The following is a 20,824-nucleotide window of genomic DNA, read 5'->3' as shown; positions in this document are numbered from 1 at the left end:
CAGCAGGCAGCACTGGACTGGACTGGATTACAGCTGATACAAGGTGTGAAGGAACAAGGGGTGGCTGTGGGCATGCACTTGCTGCCGCTGCCAGTGTTTATCTGCATGGCAGCAGGGCATTTGGGCGTTGCCAGGAAGGCGTTTTTATGTAGATTCCTCCTCTTTCAGCACTGCATTGTGGTGCAAGCAAAAGAAGCAAATCCTGTCTGGCTTCCTCTCCGGCCTTTATTCACCTCCCGTGTAGCTGTGAGTGTGTGAGCCTGCAGGGCCCCATGGAATTGCCTAGAAGTAGGCTGAATCGCTGCAAGGGCTGAACAGCAGTATCGGGCAGGCTCGGGCAACGCGCGGCCCGTTCGGGTTATCGCTTCTCGGCCTTTTGGCTAAGATCAAGTGTAGTATCTGTTCTTATCAGTTTAATATCTGATACGTCCCCTATCTGGGGACCATATATTAAATGGATTTTTAGAACAGGGAGATGGAAATAGAGCTTGCTCTGTCCACTCCACGCATTGACCTGGTATTGCAGTATTTCCAGGACCGGTGCACCCTTTCCTTATGTGTTGACTAAAAGCAGATTCCAAAAGTGTTTTTTGTCTTTGCTATTGTTTCTGTCTTTCTGAAGGGATCTCCCCTTTTAATCCCATTATTTCAACACCTGTTGGACAATGCATGAGTGATAATGAGCTCATTGATTAAATGCAATTAATGAATAGATTGCCACCTCTTGTTGTGTGTCGTCTGTGTTTCTGTGTTTCCGGCATTTCACATTGGAACACCTCATTCACCTTCCTTGTCTTCTCTCCGCCCTCCCTTTTAGGTAAGTTAAAGAGCTGCACCTGAGCCAGCCACTGATTGATTGATTGATTGATTGATTGATTGATTGATTGATTGATGCAGCACAACAGTCAAATAGTGGAGTGGAGTAGGGGAACAGCAAACAGCCAATAAAGCAGCCCGCCCGCTCGCCTGCCCGCCACAATGGACCTACCTGTGTACACTAGATGGATGTGATGGAATGTACTGTCGTCCCTACATTTCAAGAAGAAGTAAGAATTGCAGTTGCAACAAAGCCTTGCTTGCCTACAAAGAGAGCAGCAATTTGGATTTGTTACTATGTTACCTAGAAGAATAACAAACTGTGCAAGGATGGAGGTTGTAGGAGCAAGGAGAAGTTGTCTGTAAAGTTGGTGGATGCCTATTTTCCATTTTGCAGTCCCTTGTCTCCCTCTTGTGGCCTCCTGGAGGCAACTAGCTGTGCAAAAAAAAGACAGCCTGGCGGCCGGCTGTTGCAGTGTTGCCCTCTCAGGCAACACTGAGTGACTGACTGAGCCTCACCGTCTTATATAAAGTTCAGACGGAACTTTGCACGTGTCATAGTGGAGCCCTCAGGATTCCAGAGCCAGCTTTCTGACATCATAATGGGGCCTCAGAGATAAAAGCCTGGGCCCAGGCAGTGTTGGTCAGTGCTGCTCAGCAGGCAGCACTGGACTGGACTGGATTACAGCTGATACAAGGTGTGAAGGAACAAGGGGTGGCTGTGGGCATGCACTTGCTGCCGCTGCCAGTGTTTATCTGCATGGCAGCAGGGCATTTGGGCGTTGCCAGGAAGGAGTTTTTATGTAGATTCCTCCTCTTTCAGCACTGCATTGTGGTGCAAGCAAAAGAAGCAAATCCTGTCTGGCTTCCTCTCCGGCCTTTATTCACCTCCCGTGTAGCTGTGAGTGTGTGAGCCTGCAGGGCCCCATGGAATTGCCTAGAAGTAGGCTGAATCGCTGCAAGGGCTGAACAGCAGTATCGGGCAGGCTCGGGCAACGCGCGGCCCGTTCGGGTTATCGCTTCTCGGCCTTTTGGCTAAGATCAAGTGTAGTATCTGTTCTTATCAGTTTAATATCTGATACGTCCCCTATCTGGGGACCATATATTAAATGGATTTTTAGAACAGGGAGATGGAAATAGAGCTTGCTCTGTCCACTCCACGCATTGACCTGGTATTGCAGTATTTCCAGGACCGGTGCACCCTTTCCTTATGTGTTGACTAAAAGCAGATTCCAAAAGTGTTTTTTGTCTTTGCTATTGTTTCTGTCTTTCTGAAGGGATCTCCCCTTTTAATCCCATTATTTCAACACCTGTTGGACAATGCATGAGTGATAATGAGCTCATTGATTAAATGCAATTAATGAATAGATTGCCACCTCTTGTTGTGTGTCGTCTGTGTTTCTGTGTTTCCGGCATTTCACATTGGAACACCTCATTCACCTTCCTTGTCTTCTCTCCGCCCTCCCTTTTAGGTAAGTTAAAGAGCTGCACCTGAGCCAGCCACTGATTGATTGATTGATTGATTGATTGATTGATTGATTGATTGATTGATTGATTGATGCAGCACAACAGTCAAATAGTGGAGTGGAGTAGGGGAACAGCAAACAGCCAATAAAGCAGCCCGCCCGCTCGCCTGCCCGCCACAATGGACCTACCTGTGTACACTAGATGGATGTGATGGAATGTACTGTCGTCCCTACATTTCAAGAAGAAGTAAGAATTGCAGTTGCAACAAAGCCTTGCTTGCCTACAAAGAGAGCAGCAATTTGGATTTGTTACTATGTTACCTAGAAGAATAACAAACTGTGCAAGGATGGAGGTTGTAGGAGCAAGGAGAAGTTGTCTGTAAAGTTGGTGGATGCCTATTTTCCATTTTGCAGTCCCTTGTCTCCCTCTTGTGGCCTCCTGGAGGCAACTAGCTGTGCAAAAAAAAGACAGCCTGGCGGCCGGCTGTTGCAGTGTTGCCCTCTCAGGCAACACTGAGTGACTGACTGAGCTTCACCGTCTTATATAAAGTTCAGACGGAACTTTGCACGTGTCATAGTGGAGCCCTCAGGATTCCAGAGCCAGCTTTCTGACATCATAATGGGGCCTCAGAGATAAAAGCCTGGGCCCAGGCAGTGTTGGTCAGTGCTGCTCAGCAGGCAGCACTGGACTGGACTGGATTACAGCTGATACAAGGTGTGAAGGAACAAGGGGTGGCTGTGGGCATGCACTTGCTGCCGCTGCCAGTGTTTATCTGCATGGCAGCAGGGCATTTGGGCGTTGCCAGGAAGGCGTTTTTATGTAGATTCCTCCTCTTTCAGCACTGCATTGTGGTGCAAGCAAAAGAAGCAAATCCTGTCTGGCTTCCTCTCCGGCCTTTATTCACCTCCCGTGTAGCTGTGAGTGTGTGAGCCTGCAGGGCCCCATGGAATTGCCTAGAAGTAGGCTGAATCGCTGCAAGGGCTGAACAGCAGTATCGGGCAGGCTCGGGCAACGCGCGGCCCGTTCGGGTTATCGCTTCTCGGCCTTTTGGCTAAGATCAAGTGTAGTATCTGTTCTTATCAGTTTAATATCTGATACGTCCCCTATCTGGGGACCATATATTAAATGGATTTTTAGAACAGGGAGATGGAAATAGAGCTTGCTCTGTCCACTCCACGCATTGACCTGGTATTGCAGTATTTCCAGGACCGGTGCACCCTTTCCTTATGTGTTGACTAAAAGCAGATTCCAAAAGTGTTTTTTGTCTTTGCTATTGTTTCTGTCTTTCTGAAGGGATCTCCCCTTTTAATCCCATTATTTCAACACCTGTTGGACAATGCATGAGTGATAATGAGCTCATTGATTAAATGCAATTAATGAATAGATTGCCACCTCTTGTTGTGTGTCGTCTGTGTTTCTGTGTTTCCGGCATTTCACATTGGAACACCTCATTCACCTTCCTTGTCTTCTCTCCGCCCTCCCTTTTAGGTAAGTTAAAGAGCTGCACCTGAGCCAGCCACTGATTGATTGATTGATTGATTGATTGATTGATTGATTGATTGATTGATTGATTGATTGATGCAGCACAACAGTCAAATAGTGGAGTGGAGTAGGGGAACAGCAAACAGCCAATAAAGCAGCCCGCCCGCTCGCCTGCCCGCCACAATGGACCTACCTGTGTACACTAGATGGATGTGATGGAATGTACTGTCGTCCCTACATTTCAAGAAGAAGTAAGAATTGCAGTTGCAACAAAGCCTTGCTTGCCTACAAAGAGAGCAGCAATTTGGATTTGTTACTATGTTACCTAGAAGAATAACAAACTGTGCAAGGATGGAGGTTGTAGGAGCAAGGAGAAGTTGTCTGTAAAGTTGGTGGATGCCTATTTTCCATTTTGCAGTCCCTTGTCTCCCTCTTGTGGCCTCCTGGAGGCAACTAGCTGTGCAAAAAAAAGACAGCCTGGCGGCCGGCTGTTGCAGTGTTGCCCTCTCAGGCAACACTGAGTGACTGACTGAGCCTCACCGTCTTATATAAAGTTCAGACGGAACTTTGCACGTGTCATAGTGGAGCCCTCAGGATTCCAGAGCCAGCTTTCTGACATCATAATGGGGCCTCAGAGATAAAAGCCTGGGCCCAGGCAGTGTTGGTCAGTGCTGCTCAGCAGGCAGCACTGGACTGGACTGGATTACAGCTGATACAAGGTGTGAAGGAACAAGGGGTGGCTGTGGGCATGCACTTGCTGCCGCTGCCAGTGTTTATCTGCATGGCAGCAGGGCATTTGGGCGTTGCCAGGAAGGCGTTTTTATGTAGATTCCTCCTCTTTCAGCACTGCATTGTGGTGCAAGCAAAAGAAGCAAATCCTGTCTGGCTTCCTCTCCGGCCTTTATTCACCTCCCGTGTAGCTGTGAGTGTGTGAGCCTGCAGGGCCCCATGGAATTGCCTAGAAGTAGGCTGAATCGCTGCAAGGGCTGAACAGCAGTATCGGGCAGGCTCGGGCAACGCGCGGCCCGTTCGGGTTATCGCTTCTCGGCCTTTTGGCTAAGATCAAGTGTAGTATCTGTTCTTATCAGTTTAATATCTGATACGTCCCCTATCTGGGGACCATATATTAAATGGATTTTTAGAACAGGGAGATGGAAATAGAGCTTGCTCTGTCCACTCCACGCATTGACCTGGTATTGCAGTATTTCCAGGACCGGTGCACCCTTTCCTTATGTGTTGACTAAAAGCAGATTCCAAAAGTGTTTTTTGTCTTTGCTATTGTTTCTGTCTTTCTGAAGGGATCTCCCCTTTTAATCCCATTATTTCAACACCTGTTGGACAATGCATGAGTGATAATGAGCTCATTGATTAAATGCAATTAATGAATAGATTGCCACCTCTTGTTGTGTGTCGTCTGTGTTTCTGTGTTTCCGGCATTTCACATTGGAACACCTCATTCACCTTCCTTGTCTTCTCTCCGCCCTCCCTTTTAGGTAAGTTAAAGAGCTGCACCTGAGCCAGCCACTGATTGATTGATTGATTGATTGATTGATTGATTGATTGATTGATTGATTGATTGATTGATTGATGCAGCACAACAGTCAAATAGTGGAGTGGAGTAGGGGAACAGCAAACAGCCAATAAAGCAGCCCGCCCGCTCGCCTGCCCGCCACAATGGACCTACCTGTGTACACTAGATGGATGTGATGGAATGTACTGTCGTCCCTACATTTCAAGAAGAAGTAAGAATTGCAGTTGCAACAAAGCCTTGCTTGCCTACAAAGAGAGCAGCAATTTGGATTTGTTACTATGTTACCTAGAAGAATAACAAACTGTGCAAGGATGGAGGTTGTAGGAGCAAGGAGAAGTTGTCTGTAAAGTTGGTGGATGCCTATTTTCCATTTTGCAGTCCCTTGTCTCCCTCTTGTGGCCTCCTGGAGGCAACTAGCTGTGCAAAAAAAAGACAGCCTGGCGGCCGGCTGTTGCAGTGTTGCCCTCTCAGGCAACACTGAGTGACTGACTGAGCCTCACCGTCTTATATAAAGTTCAGACGGAACTTTGCACGTGTCATAGTGGAGCCCTCAGGATTCCAGAGCCAGCTTTCTGACATCATAATGGGGCCTCAGAGATAAAAGCCTGGGCCCAGGCAGTGTTGGTCAGTGCTGCTCAGCAGGCAGCACTGGACTGGACTGGATTACAGCTGATACAAGGTGTGAAGGAACAAGGGGTGGCTGTGGGCATGCACTTGCTGCCGCTGCCAGTGTTTATCTGCATGGCAGCAGGGCATTTGGGCGTTGCCAGGAAGGCGTTTTTATGTAGATTCCTCCTCTTTCAGCACTGCATTGTGGTGCAAGCAAAAGAAGCAAATCCTGTCTGGCTTCCTCTCCGGCCTTTATTCACCTCCCGTGTAGCTGTGAGTGTGTGAGCCTGCAGGGCCCCATGGAATTGCCTAGAAGTAGGCTGAATCGCTGCAAGGGCTGAACAGCAGTATCGGGCAGGCTCGGGCAACGCGCGGCCCGTTCGGGTTATCGCTTCTCGGCCTTTTGGCTAAGATCAAGTGTAGTATCTGTTCTTATCAGTTTAATATCTGATACGTCCCCTATCTGGGGACCATATATTAAATGGATTTTTAGAACAGGGAGATGGAAATAGAGCTTGCTCTGTCCACTCCACGCATTGACCTGGTATTGCAGTATTTCCAGGACCGGTGCACCCTTTCCTTATGTGTTGACTAAAAGCAGATTCCAAAAGTGTTTTTTGTCTTTGCTATTGTTTCTGTCTTTCTGAAGGGATCTCCCCTTTTAATCCCATTATTTCAACACCTGTTGGACAATGCATGAGTGATAATGAGCTCATTGATTAAATGCAATTAATGAATAGATTGCCACCTCTTGTTGTGTGTCGTCTGTGTTTCTGTGTTTCCGGCATTTCACATTGGAACACCTCATTCACCTTCCTTGTCTTCTCTCCGCCCTCCCTTTTAGGTAAGTTAAAGAGCTGCACCTGAGCCAGCCACTGATTGATTGATTGATTGATTGATTGATTGATTGATTGATTGATTGATGCAGCACAACAGTCAAATAGTGGAGTGGAGTAGGGGAACAGCAAACAGCCAATAAAGCAGCCCGCCCGCTCGCCTGCCCGCCACAATGGACCTACCTGTGTACACTAGATGGATGTGATGGAATGTACTGTCGTCCCTACATTTCAAGAAGAAGTAAGAATTGCAGTTGCAACAAAGCCTTGCTTGCCTACAAAGAGAGCAGCAATTTGGATTTGTTACTATGTTACCTAGAAGAATAACAAACTGTGGAAGGATGGAGGTTGTAGGAGCAAGGAGAAGTTGTCTGTAAAGTTGGTGGATGCCTATTTTCCATTTTGCAGTCCCTTGTCTCCCTCTTGTGGCCTCCTGGAGGCAACTAGCTGTGCAAAAAAAAGACAGCCTGGCGGCCGGCTGTTGCAGTGTTGCCCTCTCAGGCAACACTGAGTGACTGACTGAGCCTCACCGTCTTATATAAAGTTCAGACGGAACTTTGCACGTGTCATAGTGGAGCCCTCAGGATTCCAGAGCCAGCTTTCTGACATCATAATGGGGCCTCAGAGATAAAAGCCTGGGCCCAGGCAGTGTTGGTCAGTGCTGCTCAGCAGGCAGCACTGGACTGGACTGGATTACAGCTGATACAAGGTGTGAAGGAACAAGGGGTGGCTGTGGGCATGCACTTGCTGCCGCTGCCAGTGTTTATCTGCATGGCAGCAGGGCATTTGGGCGTTGCCAGGAAGGCGTTTTTATGTAGATTCCTCCTCTTTCAGCACTGCATTGTGGTGCAAGCAAAAGAAGCAAATCCTGTCTGGCTTCCTCTCCGGCCTTTATTCACCTCCCGTGTAGCTGTGAGTGTGTGAGCCTGCAGGGCCCCATGGAATTGCCTAGAAGTAGGCTGAATCGCTGCAAGGGCTGAACAGCAGTATCGGGCAGGCTCGGGCAACGCGCGGCCCGTTCGGGTTATCGCTTCTCGGCCTTTTGGCTAAGATCAAGTGTAGTATCTGTTCTTATCAGTTTAATATCTGATACGTCCCCTATCTGGGGACCATATATTAAATGGATTTTTAGAACAGGGAGATGGAAATAGAGCTTGCTCTGTCCACTCCACGCATTGACCTGGTATTGCAGTATTTCCAGGACCGGTGCACCCTTTCCTTATGTGTTGACTAAAAGCAGATTCCAAAAGTGTTTTTTGTCTTTGCTATTGTTTCTGTCTTTCTGAAGGGATCTCCCCTTTTAATCCCATTATTTCAACACCTGTTGGACAATGCATGAGTGATAATGAGCTCATTGATTAAATGCAATTAATGAATAGATTGCCACCTCTTGTTGTGTGTCGTCTGTGTTTCTGTGTTTCCGGCATTTCACATTGGAACACCTCATTCACCTTCCTTGTCTTCTCTCCGCCCTCCCTTTTAGGTAAGTTAAAGAGCTGCACCTGAGCCAGCCACTGATTGATTGATTGATTGATTGATTGATTGATTGATTGATTGATTGATTGATTGATTGATTGATTGATGCAGCACAACAGTCAAATAGTGGAGTGGAGTAGGGGAACAGCAAACAGCCAATAAAGCAGCCCGCCCGCTCGCCTGCCCGCCACAATGGACCTACCTGTGTACACTAGATGGATGTGATGGAATGTACTGTCGTCCCTACATTTCAAGAAGAAGTAAGAATTGCAGTTGCAACAAAGCCTTGCTTGCCTACAAAGAGAGCAGCAATTTGGATTTGTTACTATGTTACCTAGAAGAATAACAAACTGTGCAAGGATGGAGGTTGTAGGAGCAAGGAGAAGTTGTCTGTAAAGTTGGTGGATGCCTATTTTCCATTTTGCAGTCCCTTGTCTCCCTCTTGTGGCCTCCTGGAGGCAACTAGCTGTGCAAAAAAAAGACAGCCTGGCGGCCGGCTGTTGCAGTGTTGCCCTCTCAGGCAACACTGAGTGACTGACTGAGCCTCACCGTCTTATATAAAGTTCAGACGGAACTTTGCACGTGTCATAGTGGAGCCCTCAGGATTCCAGAGCCAGCTTTCTGACATCATAATGGGGCCTCAGAGATAAAAGCCTGGGCCCAGGCAGTGTTGGTCAGTGCTGCTCAGCAGGCAGCACTGGACTGGACTGGATTACAGCTGATACAAGGTGTGAAGGAACAAGGGGTGGCTGTGGGCATGCACTTGCTGCCGCTGCCAGTGTTTATCTGCATGGCAGCAGGGCATTTGGGCGTTGCCAGGAAGGCGTTTTTATGTAGATTCCTCCTCTTTCAGCACTGCATTGTGGTGCAAGCAAAAGAAGCAAATCCTGTCTGGCTTCCTCTCCGGCCTTTATTCACCTCCCGTGTAGCTGTGAGTGTGTGAGCCTGCAGGGCCCCATGGAATTGCCTAGAAGTAGGCTGAATCGCTGCAAGGGCTGAACAGCAGTATCGGGCAGGCTCGGGCAACGCGCGGCCCGTTCGGGTTATCGCTTCTCGGCCTTTTGGCTAAGATCAAGTGTAGTATCTGTTCTTATCAGTTTAATATCTGATACGTCCCCTATCTGGGGACCATATATTAAATGGATTTTTAGAACAGGGAGATGGAAATAGAGCTTGCTCTGTCCACTCCACGCATTGACCTGGTATTGCAGTATTTCCAGGACCGGTGCACCCTTTCCTTATGTGTTGACTAAAAGCAGATTCCAAAAGTGTTTTTTGTCTTTGCTATTGTTTCTGTCTTTCTGAAGGGATCTCCCCTTTTAATCCCATTATTTCAACACCTGTTGGACAATGCATGAGTGATAATGAGCTCATTGATTAAATGCAATTAATGAATAGATTGCCACCTCTTGTTGTGTGTCGTCTGTGTTTCTGTGTTTCCGGCATTTCACATTGGAACACCTCATTCACCTTCCTTGTCTTCTCTCCGCCCTCCCTTTTAGGTAAGTTAAAGAGCTGCACCTGAGCCAGCCACTGATTGATTGATTGATTGATTGATTGATTGATTGATTGATTGATTGATTGATGCAGCACAACAGTCAAATAGTGGAGTGGAGTAGGGGAACAGCAAACAGCCAATAAAGCAGCCCGCCCGCTCGCCTGCCCGCCACAATGGACCTACCTGTGTACACTAGATGGATGTGATGGAATGTACTGTCGTCCCTACATTTCAAGAAGAAGTAAGAATTGCAGTTGCAACAAAGCCTTGCTTGCCTACAAAGAGAGCAGCAATTTGGATTTGTTACTATGTTACCTAGAAGAATAACAAACTGTGCAAGGATGGAGGTTGTAGGAGCAAGGAGAAGTTGTCTGTAAAGTTGGTGGATGCCTATTTTCCATTTTGCAGTCCCTTGTCTCCCTCTTGTGGCCTCCTGGAGGCAACTAGCTGTGCAAAAAAAAGACAGCCTGGCGGCCGGCTGTTGCAGTGTTGCCCTCTCAGGCAACACTGAGTGACTGACTGAGCCTCACCGTCTTATATAAAGTTCAGACGGAACTTTGCACGTGTCATAGTGGAGCCCTCAGGATTCCAGAGCCAGCTTTCTGACATCATAATGGGGCCTCAGAGATAAAAGCCTGGGCCCAGGCAGTGTTGGTCAGTGCTGCTCAGCAGGCAGCACTGGACTGGACTGGATTACAGCTGATACAAGGTGTGAAGGAACAAGGGGTGGCTGTGGGCATGCACTTGCTGCCGCTGCCAGTGTTTATCTGCATGGCAGCAGGGCATTTGGGCGTTGCCAGGAAGGCGTTTTTATGTAGATTCCTCCTCTTTCAGCACTGCATTGTGGTGCAAGCAAAAGAAGCAAATCCTGTCTGGCTTCCTCTCCGGCCTTTATTCACCTCCCGTGTAGCTGTGAGTGTGTGAGCCTGCAGGGCCCCATGGAATTGCCTAGAAGTAGGCTGAATCGCTGCAAGGGCTGAACAGCAGTATCGGGCAGGCTCGGGCAACGCGCGGCCCGTTCGGGTTATCGCTTCTCGGCCTTTTGGCTAAGATCAAGTGTAGTATCTGTTCTTATCAGTTTAATATCTGATACGTCCCCTATCTGGGGACCATATATTAAATGGATTTTTAGAACAGGGAGATGGAAATAGAGCTTGCTCTGTCCACTCCACGCATTGACCTGGTATTGCAGTATTTCCAGGACCGGTGCACCCTTTCCTTATGTGTTGACTAAAAGCAGATTCCAAAAGTGTTTTTTGTCTTTGCTATTGTTTCTGTCTTTCTGAAGGGATCTCCCCTTTTAATCCCATTATTTCAACACCTGTTGGACAATGCATGAGTGATAATGAGCTCACTGATTAAATGCAATTAATGAATAGATTGCCACCTCTTGTTGTGTGTCGTCTGTGTTTCTGTGTTTCCGGCATTTCACATTGGAACACCTCATTCACCTTCCTTGTCTTCTCTCCGCCCTCCCTTTTAGGTAAGTTAAAGAGCTGCACCTGAGCCAGCCACTGATTGATTGATTGATTGATTGATTGATTGATTGATTGATTGATTGATTGATTGATGCAGCACAACAGTCAAATAGTGGAGTGGAGTAGGGGAACAGCAAACAGCCAATAAAGCAGCCCGCCCCCTCGCCTGCCCGCCACAATGGACCTACCTGTGTACACTAGATGGATGTGATGGAATGTACTGTCGTCCCTACATTTCAAGAAGAAGTAAGAATTGCAGTTGCAACAAAGCCTTGCTTGCCTACAAAGAGAGCAGCAATTTGGATTTGTTACTATGTTACCTAGAAGAATAACAAACTGTGCAAGGATGGAGGTTGTAGGAGCAAGGAGAAGTTGTCTGTAAAGTTGGTGGATGCCTATTTTCCATTTTGCAGTCCCTTGTCTCCCTCTTGTGGCCTCCTGGAGGCAACTAGCTGTGCAAAAAAAAGACAGCCTGGCGGCCGGCTGTTGCAGTGTTGCCCTCTCAGGCAACACTGAGTGACTGACTGAGCCTCACCGTCTTATATAAAGTTCAGACGGAACTTTGCACGTGTCATAGTGGAGCCCTCAGGATTCCAGAGCCAGCTTTCTGACATCATAATGGGGCCTCAGAGATAAAAGCCTGGGCCCAGGCAGTGTTGGTCAGTGCTGCTCAGCAGGCAGCACTGGACTGGACTGGATTACAGCTGATACAAGGTGTGAAGGAACAAGGGGTGGCTGTGGGCATGCACTTGCTGCCGCTGCCAGTGTTTATCTGCATGGCAGCAGGGCATTTGGGCGTTGCCAGGAAGGCGTTTTTATGTAGATTCCTCCTCTTTCAGCACTGCATTGTGGTGCAAGCAAAAGAAGCAAATCCTGTCTGGCTTCCTCTCCGGCCTTTATTCACCTCCCGTGTAGCTGTGAGTGTGTGAGCCTGCAGGGCCCCATGGAATTGCCTAGAAGTAGGCTGAATCGCTGCAAGGGCTGAACAGCAGTATCGGGCAGGCTCGGGCAACGCGCGGCCCGTTCGGGTTATCGCTTCTCGGCCTTTTGGCTAAGATCAAGTGTAGTATCTGTTCTTATCAGTTTAATATCTGATACGTCCCCTATCTGGGGACCATATATTAATTGGATTTTTAGAACAGGGAGATGGAAATAGAGCTTGCTCTGTCCACTCCACGCATTGACCTGGTATTGCAGTATTTCCAGGACCGGTGCACCCTTTCCTTATGTGTTGACTAAAAGCAGATTCCAAAAGTGTTTTTTGTCTTTGCTATTGTTTCTGTCTTTCTGAAGGGATCTCCCCTTTTAATCCCATTATTTCAACACCTGTTGGACAATGCATGAGTGATAATGAGCTCATTGATTAAATGCAATTAATGAATAGATTGCCACCTCTTGTTGTGTGTCGTCTGTGTTTCTGTGTTTCCGGCATTTCACATTGGAACACCTCATTCACCTTCCTTGTCTTCTCTCCGCCCTCCCTTTTAGGTAAGTTAAAGAGCTGCACCTGAGCCAGCCACTGATTGATTGATTGATTGATTGATTGATTGATTGATTGATTGATTGATTGATGCAGCACAACAGTCAAATAGTGGAGTGGAGTAGGGGAACAGCAAACAGCCAATAAAGCAGCCCGCCCGCTCGCCTGCCCGCCACAATGGACCTACCTGTGTACACTAGATGGATGTGATGGAATGTACTGTCGTCCCTACATTTCAAGAAGAAGTAAGAATTGCAGTTGCAACAAAGCCTTGCTTGCCTACAAAGAGAGCAGCAATTTGGATTTGTTACTATGTTACCTAGAAGAATAACAAACTGTGCAAGGATGGAGGTTGTAGGAGCAAGGAGAAGTTGTCTGTAAAGTTGGTGGATGCCTATTTTCCATTTTGCAGTCCCTTGTCTCCCTCTTGTGGCCTCCTGGAGGCAACTAGCTGTGCAAAAAAAAGACAGCCTGGCGGCCGGCTGTTGCAGTGTTGCCCTCTCAGGCAACACTGAGTGACTGACTGAGCCTCACCGTCTTATATAAAGTTCAGACGGAACTTTGCACGTGTCATAGTGGAGCCCTCAGGATTCCAGAGCCAGCTTTCTGACATCATAATGGGGCCTCAGAGATAAAAGCCTGGGCCCAGGCAGTGTTGGTCAGTGCTGCTCAGCAGGCAGCACTGGACTGGACTGGATTACAGCTGATACAAGGTGTGAAGGAACAAGGGGTGGCTGTGGGCATGCACTTGCTGCCGCTGCCAGTGTTTATCTGCATGGCAGCAGGGCATTTGGGCGTTGCCAGGAAGGCGTTTTTATGTAGATTCCTCCTCTTTCAGCACTGCATTGTGGTGCAAGCAAAAGAAGCAAATCCTGTCTGGCTTCCTCTCCGGCCTTTATTCACCTCCCGTGTAGCTGTGAGTGTGTGAGCCTGCAGGGCCCCATGGAATTGCCTAGAAGTAGGCTGAATCGCTGCAAGGGCTGAACAGCAGTATCGGGCAGGCTCGGGCAACGCGCGGCCCGTTCGGGTTATCGCTTCTCGGCCTTTTGGCTAAGATCAAGTGTAGTATCTGTTCTTATCAGTTTAATATCTGATACGTCCCCTATCTGGGGACCATATATTAAATGGATTTTTAGAACAGGGAGATGGAAATAGAGCTTGCTCTGTCCACTCCACGCATTGACCTGGTATTGCAGTATTTCCAGGACCGGTGCACCCTTTCCTTATGTGTTGACTAAAAGCAGATTCCAAAAGTGTTTTTTGTCTTTGCTATTGTTTCTGTCTTTCTGAAGGGATCTCCCCTTTTAATCCCATTATTTCAACACCTGTTGGACAATGCATGAGTGATAATGAGCTCATTGATTAAATGCAATTAATGAATAGATTGCCACCTCTTGTTGTGTGTCGTCTGTGTTTCTGTGTTTCCGGCATTTCACATTGGAACACCTCATTCACCTTCCTTGTCTTCTCTCCGCCCTCCCTTTTAGGTAAGTTAAAGAGCTGCACCTGAGCCAGCCACTGATTGATTGATTGATTGATTGATTGATTGATTGATTGATTGATTGATTGATTGATGCAGCACAACAGTCAAATAGTGGAGTGGAGTAGGGGAACAGCAAACAGCCAATAAAGCAGCCCGCCCGCTCGCCTGCCCGCCACAATGGACCTACCTGTGTACACTAGATGGATGTGATGGAATGTACTGTCGTCCCTACATTTCAAGAAGAAGTAAGAATTGCAGTTGCAACAAAGCCTTGCTTGCCTACAAAGAGAGCAGCAATTTGGATTTGTTACTATGTTACCTAGAAGAATAACAAACTGTGCAAGGATGGAGGTTGTAGGAGCAAGGAGAAGTTGTCTGTAAAGTTGGTGGATGCCTATTTTCCATTTTGCAGTCCCTTGTCTCCCTCTTGTGGCCTCCTGGAGGCAACTAGCTGTGCAAAAAAAAGACAGCCTGGCGGCCGGCTGTTGCAGTGTTGCCCTCTCAGGCAACACTGAGTGACTGACTGAGCCTCACCGTCTTATATAAAGTTCAGACGGAACTTTGCACGTGTCATAGTGGAGCCCTCAGGATTCCAGAGCCAGCTTTCTGACATCATAATGGGGCCTCAGAGATAAAAGCCTGGGCCCAGGCAGTGTTGGTCAGTGCTGCTCAGCAGGCAGCACTGGACTGGACTGGATTACAGCTGATACAAGGTGTGAAGGAACAAGGGGTGGCTGTGGGCATGCACTTGCTGCCGCTGCCAGTGTTTATCTGCATGGCAGCAGGGCATTTGGGCGTTGCCAGGAAGGCGTTTTTATGTAGATTCCTCCTCTTTCAGCACTGCATTGTGGTGCAAGCAAAAGAAGCAAATCCTGTCTGGCTTCCTCTCCGGCCTTTATTCACCTCCCGTGTAGCTGTGAGTGTGTGAGCCTGCAGGGCCCCATGGAATTGCCTAGAAGTAGGCTGAATCGCTGCAAGGGCTGAACAGCAGTATCGGGCAGGCTCGGGCAACGCGCGGCCCGTTCGGGTTATCGCTTCTCGGCCTTTTGGCTAAGATCAAGTGTAGTATCTGTTCTTATCAGTTTAATATCTGATACGTCCCCTATCTGGGGACCATATATTAAATGGATTTTTAGAACAGGGAGATGGAAATAGAGCTTGCTCTGTCCACTCCACGCATTGACCTGGTATTGCAGTATTTCCAGGACCGGTGCACCCTTTCCTTATGTGTTGACTAAAAGCAGATTCCAAAAGTGTTTTTTGTCTTTGCTATTGTTTCTGTCTTTCTGAAGGGATCTCCCCTTTTAATCCCATTATTTCAACACCTGTTGGACAATGCATGAGTGATAATGAGCTCATTGATTAAATGCAATTAATGAATAGATTGCCACCTCTTGTTGTGTGTCGTCTGTGTTTCTGTGTTTCCGGCATTTCACATTGGAACACCTCATTCACCTTCCTTGTCTTCTCTCCGCCCTCCCTTTTAGGTAAGTTAAAGAGCTGCACCTGAGCCAGCCACTGATTGATTGATTGATTGATTGATTGATTGATTGATTGATTGATTGATTGATTGCAGCACAACAGTCAAATAGTGGAGTGGAGTAGGGGAACAGCAAACAGCCAATAAAGCAGCCCGCCCGCTCGCCTGCCCGCCACAATGGACCTACCTGTGTACACTAGATGGATGTGATGGAATGTACTGTCGTCCCTACATTTCAAGAAGAAGTAAGAATTGCAGTTGCAACAAAGCCTTGCTTGCCTACAAAGAGAGCAGCAATTTGGATTTGTTACTATGTTACCTAGAAGAATAACAAACTGTGCAAGGATGGAGGTTGTAGGAGCAAGGAGAAGTTGTCTGTAAAGTTGGTGGATGCCTATTTTCCATTTTGCAGTCCCTTGTCTCCCTCTTGTGGCCTCCTGGAGGCAACTAGCTGTGCAAAAAAAAGACAGCCTGGCGGCCGGCTGTTGCAGTGTTGCCCTCTCAGGCAACACTGAGTGACTGACTGAGCCTCACCGTCTTATATAAAGTTCAGACGGAACTTTGCACGTGTCATAGTGGAGCCCTCAGGATTCCAGAGCCAGCTTTCTGACATCATAATGGGGCCTCAGAGATAAAAGCCTGGGCCCAGGCAGTGTTGGTCAGTGCTGCTCAGCAGGCAGCACTGGACTGGACTGGATTACAGCTGATACAAGGTGTGAAGGAACAAGGGGTGGCTGTGGGCATGCACTTGCTGCCGCTGCCAGTGTTTATCTGCATGGCAGCAGGGCATTTGGGCGTTGCCAGGAAGGCGTTTTTATGTAGATTCCTCCTCTTTCAGCACTGCATTGTGGTGCAAGCAAAAGAAGCAAATCCTGTCTGGCTTCCTCTCCGGCCTTTATTCACCTCCCGTGTAGCTGTGAGTGTGTGAGCCTGCAGGGCCCCATGGAATTGCCTAGAAGTAGGCTGAATCGCTGCAAGGGCTGAACAGCAGTATCGGGCAGGCTCGGGCAACGCGCGGCCCGTTCGGGTTATCGCTTCTCGGCCTTTTGGCTAAGATCAAGTGTAGTATCTGTTCTTATCAGTTTAATATCTGATACGTCCCCTATCTGGGGACCATATATTAAATGGATTTTTAGAACAGGGAGATGGAAATAGAGCTTGCTCTGTCCACTCCACGCATTGACCTGGTATTGCAGTATTTCCAGGACCGGTGCACCCTTTCCTTATGTGTTGACTAAAAGCAGATTCCAAAAGTGTTTTTTGTCTTTGCTATTGTTTCTGTCTTTCTGAAGGGATCTCCCCTTTTAATCCCATTATTTCAACACCTGTTGGACAATGCATGAGTGATAATGAGCTCATTGATTAAATGCAATTAATGAATAGATTGCCACCTCTTGTTGTGTGTCGTCTGTGTTTCTGTGTTTCCGGCATTTCACATTGGAACACCTCATTCACCTTCCTTGTCTTCTCTCCGCCCTCCCTTTTAGGTAAGTTAAAGAGCTGCACCTGAGCCAGCCACTGATTGATTGATTGATTGATTGATTGATTGATTGATTGATTGATTGATTGATTGATTGATGCAGCACAACAGTCAAATAGTGGAGTGGAGTAGGGGAACAGCAAACAGCCAATAAAGCAGCCCGCCCGCTCGCCTGCCCGCCACAATGGACCTACCTGTGTACACTAGATGGATGTGATGGAATGTACTGTCGTCCCTACATTTCAAGAAGAAGTAAGAATTGCAGTTGCAACAAAGCCTTGCTTGCCTACAAAGAGAGCAGCAATTTGGATTTGTTACTATGTTACCTAGAAGAATAACAAACTGTGCAAGGATGGAGGTTGTAGGAGCAAGGAGAAGTTGTCTGTAAAGTTGGTGGATGCCTATTTTCCATTTTGCAGTCCCTTGTCTCCCTCTTGTGGCCTCCTGGAGGCAACTAGCTGTGCAAAAAAAAGACAGCCTGGCGGCCGGCTGTTGCAGTGTTGCCCTCTCAGGCAACACTGAGTGACTGACTGAGCCTCACCGTCTTATATAAAGTTCAGACGGAACTTTGCACGTGTCATAGTGGAGCCCTCAGGATTCCAGAGCCAGCTTTCTGACATCATAATGGGGCCTCAGAGATAAAAGCCTGGGCCCAGGCAGTGTTGGTCAGTGCTGCTCAGCAGGCAGCACTGGACTGGACTGGATTACAGCTGATACAAGGTGTGAAGGAACAAGGGGTGGCTGTGGGCATGCACTTGCTGCCGCTGCCAGTGTTTATCTGCATGGCAGCAGGGCATTTGGGCGTTGCCAGGAAGGCGTTTTTATGTAGATTCCTCCTCTTTCAGCACTGCATTGTGGTGCAAGCAAAAGAAGCAAATCCTGTCTGGCTTCCTCTCCGGCCTTTATTCACCTCCCGTGTAGCTGTGAGTGTGTGAGCCTGCAGGGCCCCATGGAATTGCCTAGAAGTAGGCTGAATCGCTGCAAGGGCTGAACAGCAGTATCGGGCAGGCTCGGGCAACGCGCGGCCCGTTCGGGTTATCGCTTCTCGGCCTTTTGGCTAAGATCAAGTGTAGTATCTGTTCTTATCAGTTTAATATCTGATACGTCCCCTATCTGGGGACCATATATTAAATGGATTTTTAGAACAGGGAGATGGAAATAGAGCTTGCTCTGTCCACTCCACGCATTGACCTGGTATTGCAGTATTTCCAGGACCGGTGCACCCTTTCCTTATGTGTTGACTAAAAGCAGATTCCAAAAGTGTTTTTTGTCTTTGCTATTGTTTCTGTCTTTCTGAAGGGATCTCCCCTTTTAATCCCATTATTTCAACACCTGTTGGACAATGCATGAGTGATAATGAGCTCATTGATTAAATGCAATTAATGAATAGATTGCCACCTCTTGTTGTGTGTCGTCTGTGTTTCTGTGTTTCCGGCATTTCACATTGGAACACCTCATTCACCTTCCTTGTCTTCTCTCCGCCCTCCCTTTTAGGTAAGTTAAAGAGCTGCACCTGAGCCAGCCACTGATTGATTGATTGATTGATTGATTGATTGATTGATTGATTGATTGATTGATTGATGCAGCACAACAGTCAAATAGTGGAGTGGAGTAGGGGAACAGCAAACAGCCAATAAAGCAGCCCGCCCGCTCGCCTGCCCGCCACAATGGACCTACCTGTGTACACTAGATGGATGTGATGGAATGTACTGTCGTCCCTACATTTCAAGAAGAAGTAAGAATTGCAGTTGCAACAAAGCCTTGCTTGCCTACAAAGAGAGCAGCAATTTGGATTTGTTACTATGTTACCTAGAAGAATAACAAACTGTGCAAGGATGGAGGTTGTAGGAGCAAGGAGAAGTTGTCTGTAAAGTTGGTGGATGCCTATTTTCCATTTTGCAGTCCCTTGTCTCCCTCTTGTGGCCTCCTGGAGGCAACTAGCTGTGCAAAAAAAAGACAGCCTGGCGGCCGGCTGTTGCAGTGTTGCCCTCTCAGGCAACACTGAGTGACTGACTGAGCCTCACCGTCTTATATAAAGTTCAGACGGAACTTTGCACGTGTCATAGTGGAGCCCTCAGGATTCCAGAGCCAGCTTTCTGACATCATAATGGGGCCTCAGAGATAAAAGCCTGGGCCCAGGCAGTGTTGGTCAGTGCTGCTCAGCAGGCAGCACTGGACTGGACTGGATTACAGCTGATACAAGGTGTGAAGGAACAAGGGGTGGCTGTGGGCATGCACTTGCTGCCGCTGCCAGTGTTTATCTGCATGGCAGCAGGGCATTTGGGCGTTGCCAGGAAGGCGTTTTTATGTAGATTCCTCCTCTTTCAGCACTGCATTGTGGTGCAAGCAAAAGAAGCAAATCCTGTCTGGCTTCCTCTCCGGCCTTTATTCACCTCCCGTGTAGCTGTGAGTGTGTGAGCCTGCAGGGCCCCATGGAATTGCCTAGAAGTAGGCTGAATCGCTGCAAGGGCTGAACAGCAGTATCGGGCAGGCTCGGGCAACGCGCGGCCCGTTCGGGTTATCGCTTCTCGGCCTTTTGGCTAAGATCAAGTGTAGTATCTGTTCTTATCAGTTTAATATCTGATACGTCCCCTATCTGGGGACCATATATTAAATGGATTTTTAGAACAGGGAGATGGAAATAGAGCTTGCTCTGTCCACTCCACGCATTGACCTGGTATTGCAGTATTTCCAGGACCGGTGCACCCTTTCCTTATGTGTTGACTAAAAGCAGATTCCAAAAGTGTTTTTTGTCTTTGCTATTGTTTCTGTCTTTCTGAAGGGATCTCCCCTTTTAATCCCATTATTTCAACACCTGTTGGACAATGCATGAGTGATAATGAGCTCATTGATTAAATGCAATTAATGAATAGATTGCCACCTCTTGTTGTGTGTCGTCTGTGTTTCTGTGTTTCCGGCATTTCACATTGGAACACCTCATTCACCTTCCTTGTCTTCTCTCCGCCCTCCCTTTTAGGTAAGTTAAAGAGCTGCACCTGAGCCAGCCACTGATTGATTGATTGATTGATTGATTGATTGATTGATTGATTGATTGATGCAGCACAACAGTCAAATAGTGGAGTGGAGTAGGGGAACAGCAAACAGCCAATAAAGCAGCCCGCCCGCTCGCCTGCCCGCCACAATGGACCTACCTGTGTACACTAGATGGATGTGATGGAATGTACTGTCGTCCCTACATTTCAAGAAGAAGTAAGAATTGCAGTTGCAACAAAGCCTTGCTTGCCTACAAAGAGAGCAGCAATTTGGATTTGTTACTATGTTACCTAGAAGAATAACAAACTGTGCAAGGATGGAGGTTGTAGGAGCAAGGAGAAGTTGTCTGTAAAGTTGGTGGATGCCTATTTTCCATTTTGCAGTCCCTTGTCTCCCTCTTGTGGCCTCCTGGAGGCAACTAGCTGTGCAAAAAAAAGACAGCCTGGCGGCCGGCTGTTGCAGTGTTGCCCTCTCAGGCAACACTGAGTGACTGACTGAGCCTCACCGTCTTATATAAAGTTCAGACGGAACTTTGCACGTGTCATAGTGGAGCCCTCAGGATTCCAGAGCCAGCTTTCTGACATCATAATGGGGCCTCAGAGATAAAAGCCTGGGCCCAGGCAGTGTTGGTCAGTGCTGCTCAGCAGGCAGCACTGGACTGGACTGGATTACAGCTGATACAAGGTGTGAAGGAACAAGGGGTGGCTGTGGGCA

At 47.8% G+C, this 20,824-nt stretch overlaps 14 non-coding genes across 14 annotated transcripts; all 14 read left to right on the top strand.

The window, feature by feature from the left end:
* The first annotated feature begins 360 nt into the window (after positions 1–360).
* LOC142691899 (U2 spliceosomal RNA) lies at positions 361–551 on the top strand. The gene has a single exon (XR_012860407.1). It is a non-coding gene; the product is annotated as a U2 spliceosomal RNA (small nuclear RNA).
* A 1,280-nt stretch (positions 552–1,831) lies between these two features.
* On the top strand, positions 1,832–2,022 carry LOC142691898 (U2 spliceosomal RNA). Its single transcript, XR_012860406.1, has one exon. It is a non-coding gene; the product is annotated as a U2 spliceosomal RNA (small nuclear RNA).
* A 1,292-nt stretch (positions 2,023–3,314) lies between these two features.
* LOC142691897 (U2 spliceosomal RNA) lies at positions 3,315–3,505 on the top strand. Its single transcript, XR_012860405.1, has one exon. It is a non-coding gene; the product is annotated as a U2 spliceosomal RNA (small nuclear RNA).
* Positions 3,506–4,801: 1,296 nt separating this feature from the next.
* Positions 4,802–4,992, top strand: LOC142691896 (U2 spliceosomal RNA). Its single transcript, XR_012860404.1, has one exon. It is a non-coding gene; the product is annotated as a U2 spliceosomal RNA (small nuclear RNA).
* Positions 4,993–6,292: 1,300 nt separating this feature from the next.
* On the top strand, positions 6,293–6,483 carry LOC142691894 (U2 spliceosomal RNA). Its single transcript, XR_012860402.1, has one exon. It is a non-coding gene; the product is annotated as a U2 spliceosomal RNA (small nuclear RNA).
* A 1,284-nt stretch (positions 6,484–7,767) lies between these two features.
* On the top strand, positions 7,768–7,958 carry LOC142691893 (U2 spliceosomal RNA). Its single transcript, XR_012860401.1, has one exon. It is a non-coding gene; the product is annotated as a U2 spliceosomal RNA (small nuclear RNA).
* Positions 7,959–9,262: 1,304 nt separating this feature from the next.
* Positions 9,263–9,453, top strand: LOC142691890 (U2 spliceosomal RNA). The gene has a single exon (XR_012860400.1). It is a non-coding gene; the product is annotated as a U2 spliceosomal RNA (small nuclear RNA).
* Positions 9,454–10,741: 1,288 nt separating this feature from the next.
* On the top strand, positions 10,742–10,932 carry LOC142691889 (U2 spliceosomal RNA). Its single transcript, XR_012860399.1, has one exon. It is a non-coding gene; the product is annotated as a U2 spliceosomal RNA (small nuclear RNA).
* Positions 10,933–12,224: 1,292 nt separating this feature from the next.
* LOC142692085 (U2 spliceosomal RNA) lies at positions 12,225–12,415 on the top strand. Its single transcript, XR_012860575.1, has one exon. It is a non-coding gene; the product is annotated as a U2 spliceosomal RNA (small nuclear RNA).
* Positions 12,416–13,703: 1,288 nt separating this feature from the next.
* On the top strand, positions 13,704–13,894 carry LOC142691888 (U2 spliceosomal RNA). Its single transcript, XR_012860398.1, has one exon. It is a non-coding gene; the product is annotated as a U2 spliceosomal RNA (small nuclear RNA).
* Positions 13,895–15,186: 1,292 nt separating this feature from the next.
* On the top strand, positions 15,187–15,377 carry LOC142691887 (U2 spliceosomal RNA). The gene has a single exon (XR_012860397.1). It is a non-coding gene; the product is annotated as a U2 spliceosomal RNA (small nuclear RNA).
* A 1,289-nt stretch (positions 15,378–16,666) lies between these two features.
* Positions 16,667–16,857, top strand: LOC142691886 (U2 spliceosomal RNA). Its single transcript, XR_012860396.1, has one exon. It is a non-coding gene; the product is annotated as a U2 spliceosomal RNA (small nuclear RNA).
* A 1,296-nt stretch (positions 16,858–18,153) lies between these two features.
* Positions 18,154–18,344, top strand: LOC142691885 (U2 spliceosomal RNA). The gene has a single exon (XR_012860395.1). It is a non-coding gene; the product is annotated as a U2 spliceosomal RNA (small nuclear RNA).
* Positions 18,345–19,636: 1,292 nt separating this feature from the next.
* Positions 19,637–19,827, top strand: LOC142691884 (U2 spliceosomal RNA). The gene has a single exon (XR_012860394.1). It is a non-coding gene; the product is annotated as a U2 spliceosomal RNA (small nuclear RNA).
* The last annotated feature ends 997 nt before the right edge of the window (positions 19,828–20,824 follow it).

Source organism: Rhinoderma darwinii (assembly GCF_050947455.1).
Source record: "Rhinoderma darwinii isolate aRhiDar2 chromosome 5 unlocalized genomic scaffold, aRhiDar2.hap1 SUPER_5_unloc_39, whole genome shotgun sequence".
NCBI classification, from domain to species: domain Eukaryota; kingdom Metazoa; phylum Chordata; class Amphibia; order Anura; family Rhinodermatidae; genus Rhinoderma; species Rhinoderma darwinii.
The sequence above is the reverse complement of the archived record's forward strand: the minus strand, read 5'-3'. Positions and strand labels throughout refer to the sequence as shown.